Here is a 13663-nt window from a genome sequence, read left to right as displayed (position 1 = left end):
TCAAAGTCTTCTTAATCTAGATAATTTGTGAGCAATAGGTGGCAGCTGCAATATACTCTGATTCAACAGTTGATAGAGAGATGGGTTCTTGTTTCTTGTTGACTCAAGATACTAAAAATATCCTAAAAAGAATGTTGCACGAGAGGTTCTCTTCCTATCATTAATATTTCTTGATCAATTAACATTAGTATAGGCATTTAGTTTTAATTCTATGCTCCTAGCATACCACAACCCATAGTTTGTTGTTCCTTGTAGGTATTTGAGAATAATTTTTAAAGCAATGAAATGGATTTCACGAGGGTAGGCTTGAAATCAGGCCACAAAACCTATTTCTTGCATGGTGTCTGGTCTAGATGTCATGAAGTAAAGAAAGATTCCAATCATTGGTCTATATACTGTCTAATTTATAGGATGTGTCTCATCTTCTTTACGTAACTTACATCTAGTGACCATAGGAGTACTAATTGGCTTGCATTCTTCTAGTCCACATTTATTTAGTTTTTCTCGTAAGTACTTGGATTAAGAGATGAATATGTCATCCTTTGATTGGGAAATTCATAACCTTAAGAAAAAGTATAGCTCTCCTATCTTGGACATCTCAAACATCTATTTGCATACAATTTGCAAATTGATGTCCCAATTTGTCGAAATTTCTACCAAAGATTATGTCATCTACATATGCTACCACAATCAATAGGTTGTCATCTTCAAACTTTATATATAGATTTCTCTTTGCAGTTCCCCTCTTAAAGCCTCGTTTTTGAAGGTATCTATCCAATCTAGCATACAAGCTTCTAAGGTCTTGTTTGAGCCCATATAAGGCCTTTTTTAGTTTGCAAACAAATTCTTTTGTGAGTTGCATGAAAGCTTCTGGATGCTTGATGTATAATTCTTCTTATAGATCTCCATTGAGAAAAGTCAACTTCACATCCATCTGATACACCTTAATGTTTTTATGAATGGTGAAAACCATAATCATTCTAATAGCTTCCAATATTGCTATAAGTGTAAAGGTTTCTTCAAATTATATCCCCTCTATTTGGGCATACCGTTTTCATACCAAGCGAACCTTGTTCCCTTTGTAGACCCATTTGGTTCTTATGATATTTTTCCCTTTGGGTCTTGGAACAAGATCCCAAGTGTTATTATTCTCAATTTGATCCAACTCTTCATTCATTTCCTTTACCCAGGACTTATCCTCACTTACCTGACTGAGATTCTTAGGCTCAATTTGAGATAACAGAGCAAGATTTGTGCAACTTGGGTTGTTGAGGAATATCCTCCTTGTTGAAAACCTAGTCATTGATCTCCACCAATTTGACTCTCAAGATCTGGGCCTTGGTGTTATTTGTAGTAGCTACAACCACCCTCCAAAATTTTTCCTTAGCTTCCTTTTGGAGCCTCCTGTTACACAGTATTTTTTCACTAACCCCGCATCCCCTACTCCCGTGTAGAGTCAATCCCTGAATGGCATATGTTCTATGTCCTAAATCAACAAATGTGTCCATATCTTCCAAATCATTCAAGAATATTAACAATCCTCTTTGATCCTAAATATTGACCCTTTTTACCCATGTTCCATGATCATCGCAAGACAACCTCATTCTACCTGTGACGATAACCTAGAGTGGACTAGAACATCACGACATCATCGCAAGGGTACATTTGTTCTCTACAACGGTCGTATTTTAGGGCTCATGGCAAGTCCTCAGTATCCTTCTTGTGATAATAGCTCTGAATACATTTTTGCCTCGCGACGTCATCTCTGAGTCCTAGTGTTTGACTTGCGATGACCTAGATATGGCAAATTAGTTCAAACAAAATGCTTCTGGGTGGTTCTGGAACTGGTTGTTGGGTCAAGGAAGTTCGTCTTTCCTCCTTTGAGATGGTTTTTCCACCTTTTGAGAAACCTCCCTTAGATATAAGCTCCCTCTCCCTCATTTATGGAGGCTCCTCCTCTTATAAAATCATTCCCCATTACTATGATCAGCTAGTTTTTGGTATTGAGCAAATTAGATAGTTTTGGTGTGAGATTGATAGTTTGCAGTGTGAATTGCTGATAGTCTAGAAATTGGTTGTGGATTGCCTTAGCCTTATACTAGTGCTTTTGGGTGAGAGAGAGAGTTATCAGCCTTTTGGGAGACCTTTTGAGAGTGAATGCTTGAAGAGACATGCTGACTGGACCCTTCAAGGAAGCTTGCGATGTCAAGGCATGGTTGTAGTATTTTTTTTTGCTCATATTAATACAATCAATGGTTGTTTCCTATGTCTTGTATGAAATATATTTGATAGCTTATGGTTCCTTGACTCTGTAAGTAAATAGTTCATTGTTGTGCTCTATGATGTGTTTCGTTGTTCTCTTATGTTGTTTCAGGTGAATCACTCATCAAGGAAAAGGGAATGATAGTTGGAGCAGCGTAATGAAGAGTGCATCAAACACCGGCATAACGTATGCTCTTTCAACGATGATTGTTTAAGGAAATTAGCTATTGTATTTGTCTTTTTGTGACTAGACCAACTCTAGGGCTAGAGGGGTTGCCTTTTTCCACAAAGGGAACATTACCTACATCACAAATTGGCGAATCCGCTAGGGAGTCCTTTCTGTGTTGTCTCTTGTTTTTCTCTTGATTTTTTTTTGGTTGAATTACATAGTGTCTCTTGGTTTTGGGATTGAGCCATCAGTGTTCTGGGTTACTTGAGTAGATCTGGTATTCCCTCTCACTGTCTGAGAGATTAGTCTGGTGCCTTTCAGGTGTTTTTGCTTTGTTTTCCCTCTTAATTGAGATTGTCGTTTTTTAGCTCTTAATAGCTACGACGAGTCGTGCCTGTCCTCATTGATCAAGCTGTACGTTATGGATATCCCGTCATACAACTGCGATGATTCCTGAAATCAGACCATCGTCGAAGACAGGTGTACTCTCGTGATGACGTCGCTCAGTTTCTAGCTTTATGCTTGCGACAATTTGGCTTTCGTCTCAGGTTGCTAGTTTGACCTTGCGACGATTCCTATGAGGTTTTTTTCATAGCCTTACCTCCTAAATCATCCAATGCTACTTGTCTCCTACTGTCTCTTGTCTCTTATCAAACTTGTTTTGATTGTATTTTGTTAAGGCACTTTCTACTTGGTTTCATTTATTTGAGTCTTGAGTTTTCAGGCTGTGTGACGTAAATCTTTTTAAGGTTTCATCAAGAAGTCATTTGTTTGGGTTGCTTGTCCTTCCAAGATTCATCCACAACCATATGATTGGTTTGTTTTAAGTTGTTCTACTGCTTGTCTTCTTTCTGATTGGTCTATAGTGTTTTGTTATCGAACCAGTTTCTCATGTTGATTTGATTTCCGTACTATCAAACATAGGTTACATTTGTTTGGATTAGTTAGGCTTGCATTTGCTTGTTTGTCATTAAATCCCAAAGATCAAAATATTTCATGATACATCATACGAAAGTGAAAGCACATTTGCATGAGTGAATTTTTCATGATTGAGAAATAAGAAAGCAAAGTTTAAATATTTCATTAGTAGTTGCAAGATAAGTGCATTGATGCATTGCATTTCCTAGTGATTGGATTGCTTGCATGCACCGCTTCTCTTGCATTTTCTTTTTATGGTTTTTGTTCACTTGGAAATTAACTCCTTACCCTCATTTAGGTAGTTTTTCATTGAAAGGAATGGTGTTTTACTCATTGTAGTTGCATCCTAGGAATTGTTGAAATTCATTTGGTAGGGTCTTAAAATCGAGACTTAATTCAAGATTAACTATTAAAATCTATTAAATGAACTTAAAAAAACATTGGAACCTAATGCACCTATATCTAGAGGTCTAGGCTAGAGACATGTTCTGACATCGTTAAACCTAGTTGCTATTGTTTTCACTAAGGTTGGGTGATTCATCCTTTTGTGATTCAATAAGTACTAGTACAGATTTGTGCTTCCCATACCATCGAGTATATATTGGGAGACCCCACTAGGTCATCATCCTATTATCCATAGGAAGCTGAGTATGCTACCTCACGAATCGTAATGCACCAAACATAGCATTCAGGAATATTGACTTCCGTATGGAAAGTCCTTGGTCATTTCTCTTTCATTTGATCAACAAGGTGTATATGCAGTTTTGCGATTTGTACGGTAAAGCTCTTGTCTAGTACTCCAGAGCAGTCATTTTGTGCCTTTTCAACTCCTTAAAAAGTAAAAGGATCATCTAATAAATTTTCCTCTCAGGCTCATTAAACATTCGAAGGTGACTAGAGTCATCTTTTGTCCTTTTTCTCGACTCTTTAAACATGAAAAGGTCAAGTTTCATTCCTATGTCATAAAATTTATTTGTCCATGCTCACATTTTACCTGTTAATCTTGGTCATGTTCTTGGTTCACATAGAGTTGCAACCCTACTCGATTATCTCTTTTTCTCGGATTTTGAGTTAGGCCATCCTGGCAGACTCATCGATCCTGTCCTCTTTACCAAGCGACAAAGACTCTGCATCCCCTATCTCTTTTGAGGTATCGACTGTTGGTGGTACCCTTCTATTGTGGCCAGCAACAACCCCCTTCTTATTTAGTTTTATTACTAATACTAAATAAGTGGGGACCCTTTACCAAAAAATTTTAAAAAATAAATTAGTACTTGCATTCCTTTTTTGAATAAATCTTATTATCATAAACTTAGGAGATACTTGCAAAAATCCAAAAGGACTTAAGTTTTATGATATGTTCGAAAAAAACCATTCTCTCAATAATAAAGCGTCGCATCACAAAGAAGGTAATGGCTAACATCCTATAAAAAAACCCATAAGATTGTGAAATCGCAATGCAAGATCGCACACTGAAGAAACTCATCGCATCGCAGTTTTCATATGCCTCAAGTATCACTTAAGGTGAAATACCTCAAGCCACCGATATGCGATGACGTGTCTCACAAATTGCATTTCGCACAAACATATGGTAATAGATGATTGTCAAACACAACAGATTAGCGATATTGTGATTTGCGATATTGCGAAGCAAATCGCAAAATCGCTTTATCGCAGATATGCAGGGCTCGTCATTCGAAAAGCTTTTCTGTAAACTGATGCCCAGTTATGCGCATTAATGTTAATTTAATGAGTTAGTTGATGATGATTAATGAAAGAAGGTTTTGATCTGATCTAAGGGTCATTTCACATAGGGTGATATTTATATGATTTCGGCATTTAAAGCTTTCTTGTCGCCTTATTTCTTATCAATACTCTTTCCTTTATTTGTAAATTGTAGGAGCGAAAAGCAAAGAGGTATACATAGCAGTGTTTAGAATATTATGGGAAAGAAGGGAAAATCTTCGAGTTCTGAAGGCAAAGAAATGACGCCCTTATACACAGACACCACTTGTAACAGAGACGCCGAAATTACTACTTGGGAAGGCATGTACAATCTACTTGAGGAAGAAAATCCCAGAGTAATGAACGTTACAACAACTGCAGACTCACGCGGGTCATCTAAGGCATCAATTACTGAACTAGCATGTTCATTCTTACACCGGATAGTGGTGAGGCCCAATATTCTTCCATACATGGACATGGTCAAATGGGTACTGGATAGTGCTGATATAACAGACAGACAATTTAAGACTCAAAGCCAAGGACTCATTGGGTCATTCACTACACAAGATTTAAGGACCATGTATCATCTACTAGAGCCACAGGTAACTTACAACAAACAGTTCATGGAGAAGTTCGCTAAAGAAAACGAAGATTTGGCGGAATGCACCAAGGACTGGTCAAGAAGGGACGAACCACTAAAAAAGGATAAACACGGTATGTACAGTACTGGTTCTCTCTCTTCCCCGTATTTCTTTGCTGCTGCTATGCTCTGTAGACTTTTTGGGAAGCCCGACGTCAACAAGTTTTCATCTGAATGGCTACCCTTATTAGATGCCGCCACTAATGCTACTATTGTGGATTGGGCTAAGATATTGTCTGATAATTTAGCCACAACTATTTTGAACTACCGGTCCAAAAGAACTACTACTCAGAGGATTTATCCCCCTTTCTATTTGGTTGCTTATGTTATGGATGCAATCTGTTATGTTTCCAAGTTTCCTCTAATGGGTTGGAAGTGGACTACTCAGGATCCCTTGCCCATTCATATTTATCATAAGGAATTATGGGATTCCAAGTTTATTCCATATTTTTACAAAATTTGTCATGGAGTCATGCTACCCCTGTACAGAATGTTGTATAATAAGGATGCTCCAAGATTTTCTCCCAAAGCGGAAGTTGATATTCTCCCTGTCGCAAGATGGTTTGGAGAAGAGCTTTTCACCTATGTCAGAGTATTTGGAAGCCTTGCTTCCCCTCATGTCCTACCCTTATATGTCCCTGATAAATTACTGGCACAAGAGATTACCTACCAGACCTGTGGGGCGGGAGGTATGAGCAAAGAGCTGAAGGACATGAAGAAGGCCATTTGGCCACAATTTCCTATGGAATGTGGGGCCTTTTCATTGTTTGATTTAGGTCATGCATTGAAAGAAGTAGAAAATATGTTATGTCTATGATTGTTCAAATTTCCAGGAAGACAATTCGATCCTTATGATATCATTAAGAATTTCACTACTGTCGTCAAAATAAAAGTATTTTCCAGAGAAGACGATCTTTTTGATGATACATTTTAGTAGAAAAGTACACTTAAAGAAGTTTTGCATTCGGCCCAATTGCAATTTCCTTCAGCAGAATTTCAAGAATTCAAATTGTACAGAGAAATGAGATTAGATAATATCCCTTTGGATAAGTTATGCTTGGAACCAATAAGGGAGCCAACTCCCAGTATCAGTATAAGTGGAAGTTCAGGCACAAGAAATTCTAGATCTAAGTCTGGAAGAGAATCATCAAAATAGTCTAAAAGGTCCGAGAGTGACCATAATAAAAGTGAATGGTCAGTAAGAGATATTGCCCAATCTAAAGAGTGCCCAGACCAACAGGTTTTGACTACTCCATGGGTAAATCTTCCCCCTCCCATTATCCAGCCACCACTAGCAAGAACTGAGATGGATAAAGAATGGGAGACATTCAATGACTTAATTAATACTGAGGGGCAGAGCACAAAGACACCTGAGAGTAATGTACACACAATAAATGATATGGTCATTGAAGCAATCAGTAATGCTCCAAAAATGGAACATATCCCCATTACCCCATCTTCTGAAATCATGCTCAAAATAGAGGAAATTCCTCCTCTAGATGTATTTTATAGTCTACAGAATAAGGCAGTGGTAAGAAGGCAAAGGAAGAAAAGGAAATTGGAAAACATACTCTCATCTAAAGTAGAACAGTTAGACGTTCTTTGGCGAGATCCTACCATTGACCCTACTGAAAATCTCACTAAATTATCTGAGATCGCAGGAGCCTATGCTTCTGTGACCATTGATAAAGTGTCTGAGGTACAACAATTACTAAAGGAAAAAGAGGATCAAATACAGATTTTGCAGCAACAGCTACAGCAAGCCAGTGCCAACAACAAAGCATAGAAAAAGCTAGAAAAATTACAGCAAGATTTTCAACAGATGCAGCTGGGATACCAGAACAGTTTGGTCGAAAAAGAAAATCAGTTACAGGATATGTGAGAGATGCATAAATATGATCCCAAGCTTACAGAGTTTGTCACAGAAGCCAATTCCTTAAATGACCAATTCTTGCCGCAGCAAGAAAAATTATGCTAGATAATATCGCAATGGAACTCCTATTGCGAGATAAGCGACAAAATCACTAATCAAGCCATGAAATTGGGACATGATTATGGTTTGATTGATAAAAGAGTTTTTGAGTATTTGGTTTGGCAGGAATATGATGAAGGAAAAAAGGTAGGCACACCCATAATGAATGAAGCCCACAAGTAAATGCTCTTTAATAAGTGGGACGTACAGATCAGGAAAGCAGAACAAGCAGCAGAAGAAGTAGCCACAGCGGCAAGCAATGTCATCGATTGTGTCCATGAAAACTTACACAGTGAAAATCTCATATCAGATACCACTCCAAGATTTCTACCAAATGCACAACATCTACAGACAAGCTGGAGACAAAAGGCTAAAGAAAGAGCAGAGTCTATCAAGAGTTTAACTGAGTTGAATTTGGATTCTTACTGAAGATACTTGGTAAAACCACACAGTCAATGCATGACTCTCAAATGCCTCATTAACTCTACTGAGAATATGGCACCAGCACTTCCCGATTCTGTTTTTGCAGGGCAACTAAAGTCGGAGGTCGGCCAACCAACATTCCTCAAGCCGATGCTGAATGCTTGTGACCACAGAGAACAGATACATAGATAGTTAATTGACAGATTTAGTTTTATTTTCAGTGTTAGTTTTAGTTTTTCTTTATTTTTTCCTTAGATGAGGATGGTCATTTAAACCTCCTCCTATATTTTTGTAATAAACTATTTTTAGATTTAGCTAGTAGTATTTCAACCCTTCTCATGCATTTAGAGAAGGGTCCTAAAATTTGTCAAAAACATTTTCTCAGAACATGCACTTCTGCACCCTCCGAGGAGGTTTTGACGAATGAATGGAACAAGATTTATTGATATCTGTGTTTAATATCTGCTACTGAAATTGCACTTTTGTACTCTTAGTAGATGTTGAATTAAGAGGAGATAAATCATTATTGTTGAAGCTCATGAGTAGAACTTGTTATCAATGGTACTTTTATCTCTTAACAATTTCTGCTTATGTGTTAAGGTGATATTTATGTTTAGCTATTTATATATGAATGCTTGAATTATTGAGTTATCATTTGGCACTTCTGTACAGTGATGGCCATTCTATTTATGCTTAATATATCAGTGACTTATAATACGATATGCTTTTCACAATTGTTTCGGCTAACTTTTTTTACAAAACGGTTCATCTTTATTGAATTATTTTCTCATGGTGATTGAATGATCTTTATTACCAATTGCTATTAGAAATAATTTTAGATCGCATAACTGAAAGATTAAATCCTGGGTTAGTTTTAGAATTAGATATTTCTATTCATTAGAATACAATTGCATGTTGTTAAATTAGATTCAGAATAAAAGAATTTTACTTAGAAACTATTAGAAAGGAAATATCAATTCTCAACACATGCACACAAATTAGGAAACTGGTCCCATTATCCCCAGTGGGACCCACCATCCCAAATGGAAAAGGAGCTTCCTTCAAGGTCTGGACCGGGTGGGTATCCCCCTTGTTGTAGACCCGATTTTCGGGGCTTCAACATATTTGGTGCTAGAAGGAGGGCCCGAATTTTGAATGGCAAGTAAATCTAAATCTAAATACCATTCTAAGAGTAAATCACCCTCACCATTTTCCCCGACTTCTCCATCGCATTTAGAATCTTTGAATCTTGACTGGGAAGTCGATAAAACAACAACCACTACCAGAAACCTGAACATTTCAGAGAAATCTACTACTGAACCTCCGGAAGTTGAATCATTGATCCATAAACTTCAGCGATTTTCTATATCACCCCAAAAATCTAAAAAATCTCAAGGTAGTCTGACTTCGCAATATAACCCTTCTCATCCTCTTACCAGATTACAGAGTGAAAAGTTTGGTATCGAACCAACTGAATTACCTCTAACTAAAAGGAAAAGAGCAAGGAAATCACCTAAAGGGTTTGATAGTGAGACTCTTTCATCATCATCTTCCATCTCAACCTCTCCACCGCGAAATCAACCATCCACCCCTCCACTTCAATTTTTTGTCCACCAGACCACTCGAAATTCATCACCTCCTTCTCAATCATCTAGAACTGTAATATCCTCTTCTTCCCAACCACAAGGAACATCTTCTATGCTTTCCTCTGTTAGTAGTTCAATGATGGCCCAAACCCCATGGAATAACCCAGGGGTAGTCTTAATGCCTATGCCCTTGAGTCTAATACCAACCCATCCTGAAAAATGGCTGCCTAAGTTTAATCCTCAAATAGGCATGATAGAAAAAGAAAACATAAACAACTTTATGTTATATATAAATCTCAATGGAGTTACTAATGAAGACGTTGTTGTCCGGCTCTTTCCTTACACTTTTCAAGGAGCAGCCAGATCATGGTATTTTTCATTACCATCTGGATCTATCACTAGTTGGGATATTTTCCAAGAGCAATTCTTGACTAAGTTCAGTGATGACAGGTCTACTACGACACTGATCAATGACCTATCTAATCTTAGGACTGAATCAAGGGAACCTATCAAAGATTTTAACTCATGTTTCAATAAACTTTTTAATAAAATTCCTACCGCTTCCAATCCTAGCAAAGAAGTTCGAAGTGAATGGTACATATCTGCTCTACCATCAAACATAGCAATCTTCATTGACAGGGTTGCCAAAACAACTTTAGCTGAAAATATGAAGGAAGCAATAGCAGTAGAGAAACATATCATAGCCTTAGAAAAGAAAAACATTGTTGATGAATGAAAATCTAAGAAGGTCACTTTTAAAGAAGATCCCAAGAAAAAACAATCAAAAGACCCATTTGATTTAGAAGGATTGCAGAAAGTTTTGAAAACCATGTCTAACGAAATGGTTGACATTAAGAAACAAGTAGCACATACTTCTTCAAAAAAGCCTTCCAGGCCTTATAGGAAAAATCCTTCAACTGATTCTAAGCATCCCAATGCTATTACAAATGTAGAATCAGAAGAAGAAGAAGAGGAAGTTTCTAACGAGGAGCCTACTGATGAAGAAGAAGTTGTAGAAGTACAGGGAATGTGGGACTTCATCCTCCCAAATGAAGAGGATCAAGAGGCATCACCAGTCAGTACCAAAAGTAGAAATCAGCTCGATCCTCCACACCTACTCTTAAACCAAAGAGCACAAGCTCAATGTCCAAAGATAAAGTCGCAGGTAAGAAAACGTCACCCAAAGCGACTCAAACAAGCCCAGTCCAATCTGATTCACCAACTTCATCTAAAACATTGATTGTTTCTGATGAGATGGAGTATAATATCATAGAAGGCATGAAGAAGACTAGGGCTAACATTACTTTTTATGAATTGAGCAAGTTAAAACATCAACAAAAGCTACTTTTGAAAGAGTTACATGCAATACTTCTTGCACCTCTACCTGCTGCAGTAATCTCACAAGCTTCTCACAAGATGGGAAGACTTTCAACTAATGTGACTAATAAAGTTGTTCCAAATGATATCGCTCTAATTGGAGGAAGGTCAAGATCTCATACTCCCCCATTTCTTCTTACTTACAAAGTTTTCAACAAAAACTTGCATAATTGTTTAGTAGATTCAGGAGCTTCATCTAATATCTTACCTAAATCAATACGTGCAAAGTTGAACGTTCAACCTCAAAAATCTGCAGTATGCATAGTTCAGCTGGACCGGTCATAGGTTGAACTGATCGGTGAACTAAATCAAGTTACCATAAGGTTGTCATCTAATCCAAAGGTATGTCAAGTTATTGATATTTTAGTTGCAAACATCCCAGAATTCTATGGCTTAATTCTTAGCAGAGATTGGTTTGAAAAGCTTCATGGATACTTTGCAACTGATTGGTCGCATATGTGGCTCCCTTATAATGGTAAACCGAATCAGATAAAGGTTGAGCCAGAAAGACATCAAAAATACATAGTAACAAAATTGGAAGAAGAAAATGAACCAGTAGCATACAACAACCATATAATTGGCAATTATTCTGTTGACTCTTTCTTAGGAAATTTTAATGCTCATACTTCGCCTTACTTAAAACATTTTTTTTTTGTCTCAAGTAGAAAACTTTTCTCAAACAGATAGTTCTAAATGTGTTAATTTTATAGATAGTCTTGTAAATAAATATTTATTTTCGAAGTTATTTTTTGACGGTTCTAAGTCTAACGATGGAGTAGGAGAAGGATGCGTATTAGTTAGTCCATAGGGAAACAAAACTATGCTAACTTGTAGACTCGAGTTCGATTGCACCAATAACACTGTAGAATACAAGGCTTTAGTCCAAGGATTATACAATGTAATCGGATTAGATATCAAGTATCTAAAAGTCTTCGGAGATTCTGAAATTGTTATTAGACAGGTACGAAATACTTATAGAATTCAATATTTCATCAATTCCCAGACTCCAAAATGCTAGTGCTGACTTCTTGGCAAAAGTAGCTTCCAAGATCATTCCCTCAGAAGACTATAGCCCAAACAGATTCTCAATCGAATTGATCTTTAGACCCTCGATTCCTGATAACATTACAAATTGGAGGATTTTCAACGATGATCCTGATATTGTAAAATTCCTCACATCAGAGGGATCTTACACTAATCAGATAATTGATGAGGACCAACATGACAAACAATTGCAACAAGATAGCACTAATAATGCTATGCCAAAATCAGTAGTCAAGTTGGAAGACCTATATGATTTGAAAGACCGATTCAAAAGATCTACCAATTCAAAACTTCAAAGTTCAACTCTGAACTATGAATTAGTAAATCTAGGAATTGATACCAAGCCGCAGAATATCAATCTAGGTCTTGGCCTAGCCCCTGAAGAAAGATTAGCATATGTTCATCTCCTGAAACAATACAAAAGTGTCTTTGCCTGGAACTATGATGACCTTAAGACTTACGACACTTCTATCATTCAGCATACTATCCCAATGATAAACGATGAAAAACCTGTCCAGCAAAAGCTGAGAAAGATCCATCCTAATCTGGAAAGCCAGATTAAGTTTGAGCTCAATAAATTATTGAAAGCCAAAATTATTTTTCCCGTTCGACATTCTAGATGGGTTTCCAATTTGGTTCCCATTAGAAAGAAAAATGGAGACATTAGAATTTGCATTGACTTTCAAAACCTTAACAAAGCCTGCCAAAAGGATAATTTTCCCCTGCCTCCCATGGAGAAAATATTGCAAGCAGTTGCAGGATCAGAATTAATGTCCTTTTTGGATGGTTTCTCCGGCTACAACCAAGTTTTGGTCCATCCTGACGATCAATTAAAGACCACGTTCAGAACCAAATGGGGTACTTATGCATATCAAAAGATGCCTTTTGGTCTTACCAACGTTGGCGCCACATTTCAAAGGGCCATGGACATCACATTTAAGGGATTAATAAACAAAACAGTAGTAATCTACTTGGATGATATAAATGTATATTCTAAAAAACGTGGTAATCATCTCAGAGACTTAAAGCAGATCTTCTAACGTTGCCAAAGGTACGGGATTTCACTTAATCCAAAAAAATCCTTTTTTGCATTAAGTGAAGGAAAACTTCTTGGATTTATAGTGTGAAAATCTGGAATCCATATTGATCCCAATAGAATCAAGGAGATTTCCGAAATACCCTTGCCTCACAACAAGAAAGCTATGCAATCCTTCCTTGGCCAAATTAATTTTGTTAAGAGATTTGTTCGAGACTTCTCAAGAATCGTATCTCCCTTACAAGCAATGATTAAAAAGAATTCAATCTTCAAATGGGGCCAAGAGGAATATGAAGCATTCAATTTGATTAAACAAGCAATTGTAAATGCCCCATCTTTAGCAACTCCAAATTTCTCCAATCCTTTCATTTTGTATACATTTGCCTCTGATAGATCATATGCTGCGATACTCACTCAAGCAAATCAAGACAAGGCAGAAGCCCCAATTGCCTTTTTCAGTTCAAATCTACAAGGGGCCGAATTAAATTATTCTGACATCGAGAAACAAGCT

The sequence above is a fragment of the Pinus tabuliformis genome, chromosome 2_1, assembly GCF_031772625.1.
Source record: "Pinus tabuliformis cultivar Carrire ecotype Pingquan chromosome 2_1, CPIR1, whole genome shotgun sequence".
Classification (NCBI taxonomy): domain Eukaryota; kingdom Viridiplantae; phylum Streptophyta; class Pinopsida; order Pinales; family Pinaceae; genus Pinus; species Pinus tabuliformis.
Note: the sequence above shows the minus strand (reverse complement) of the source record.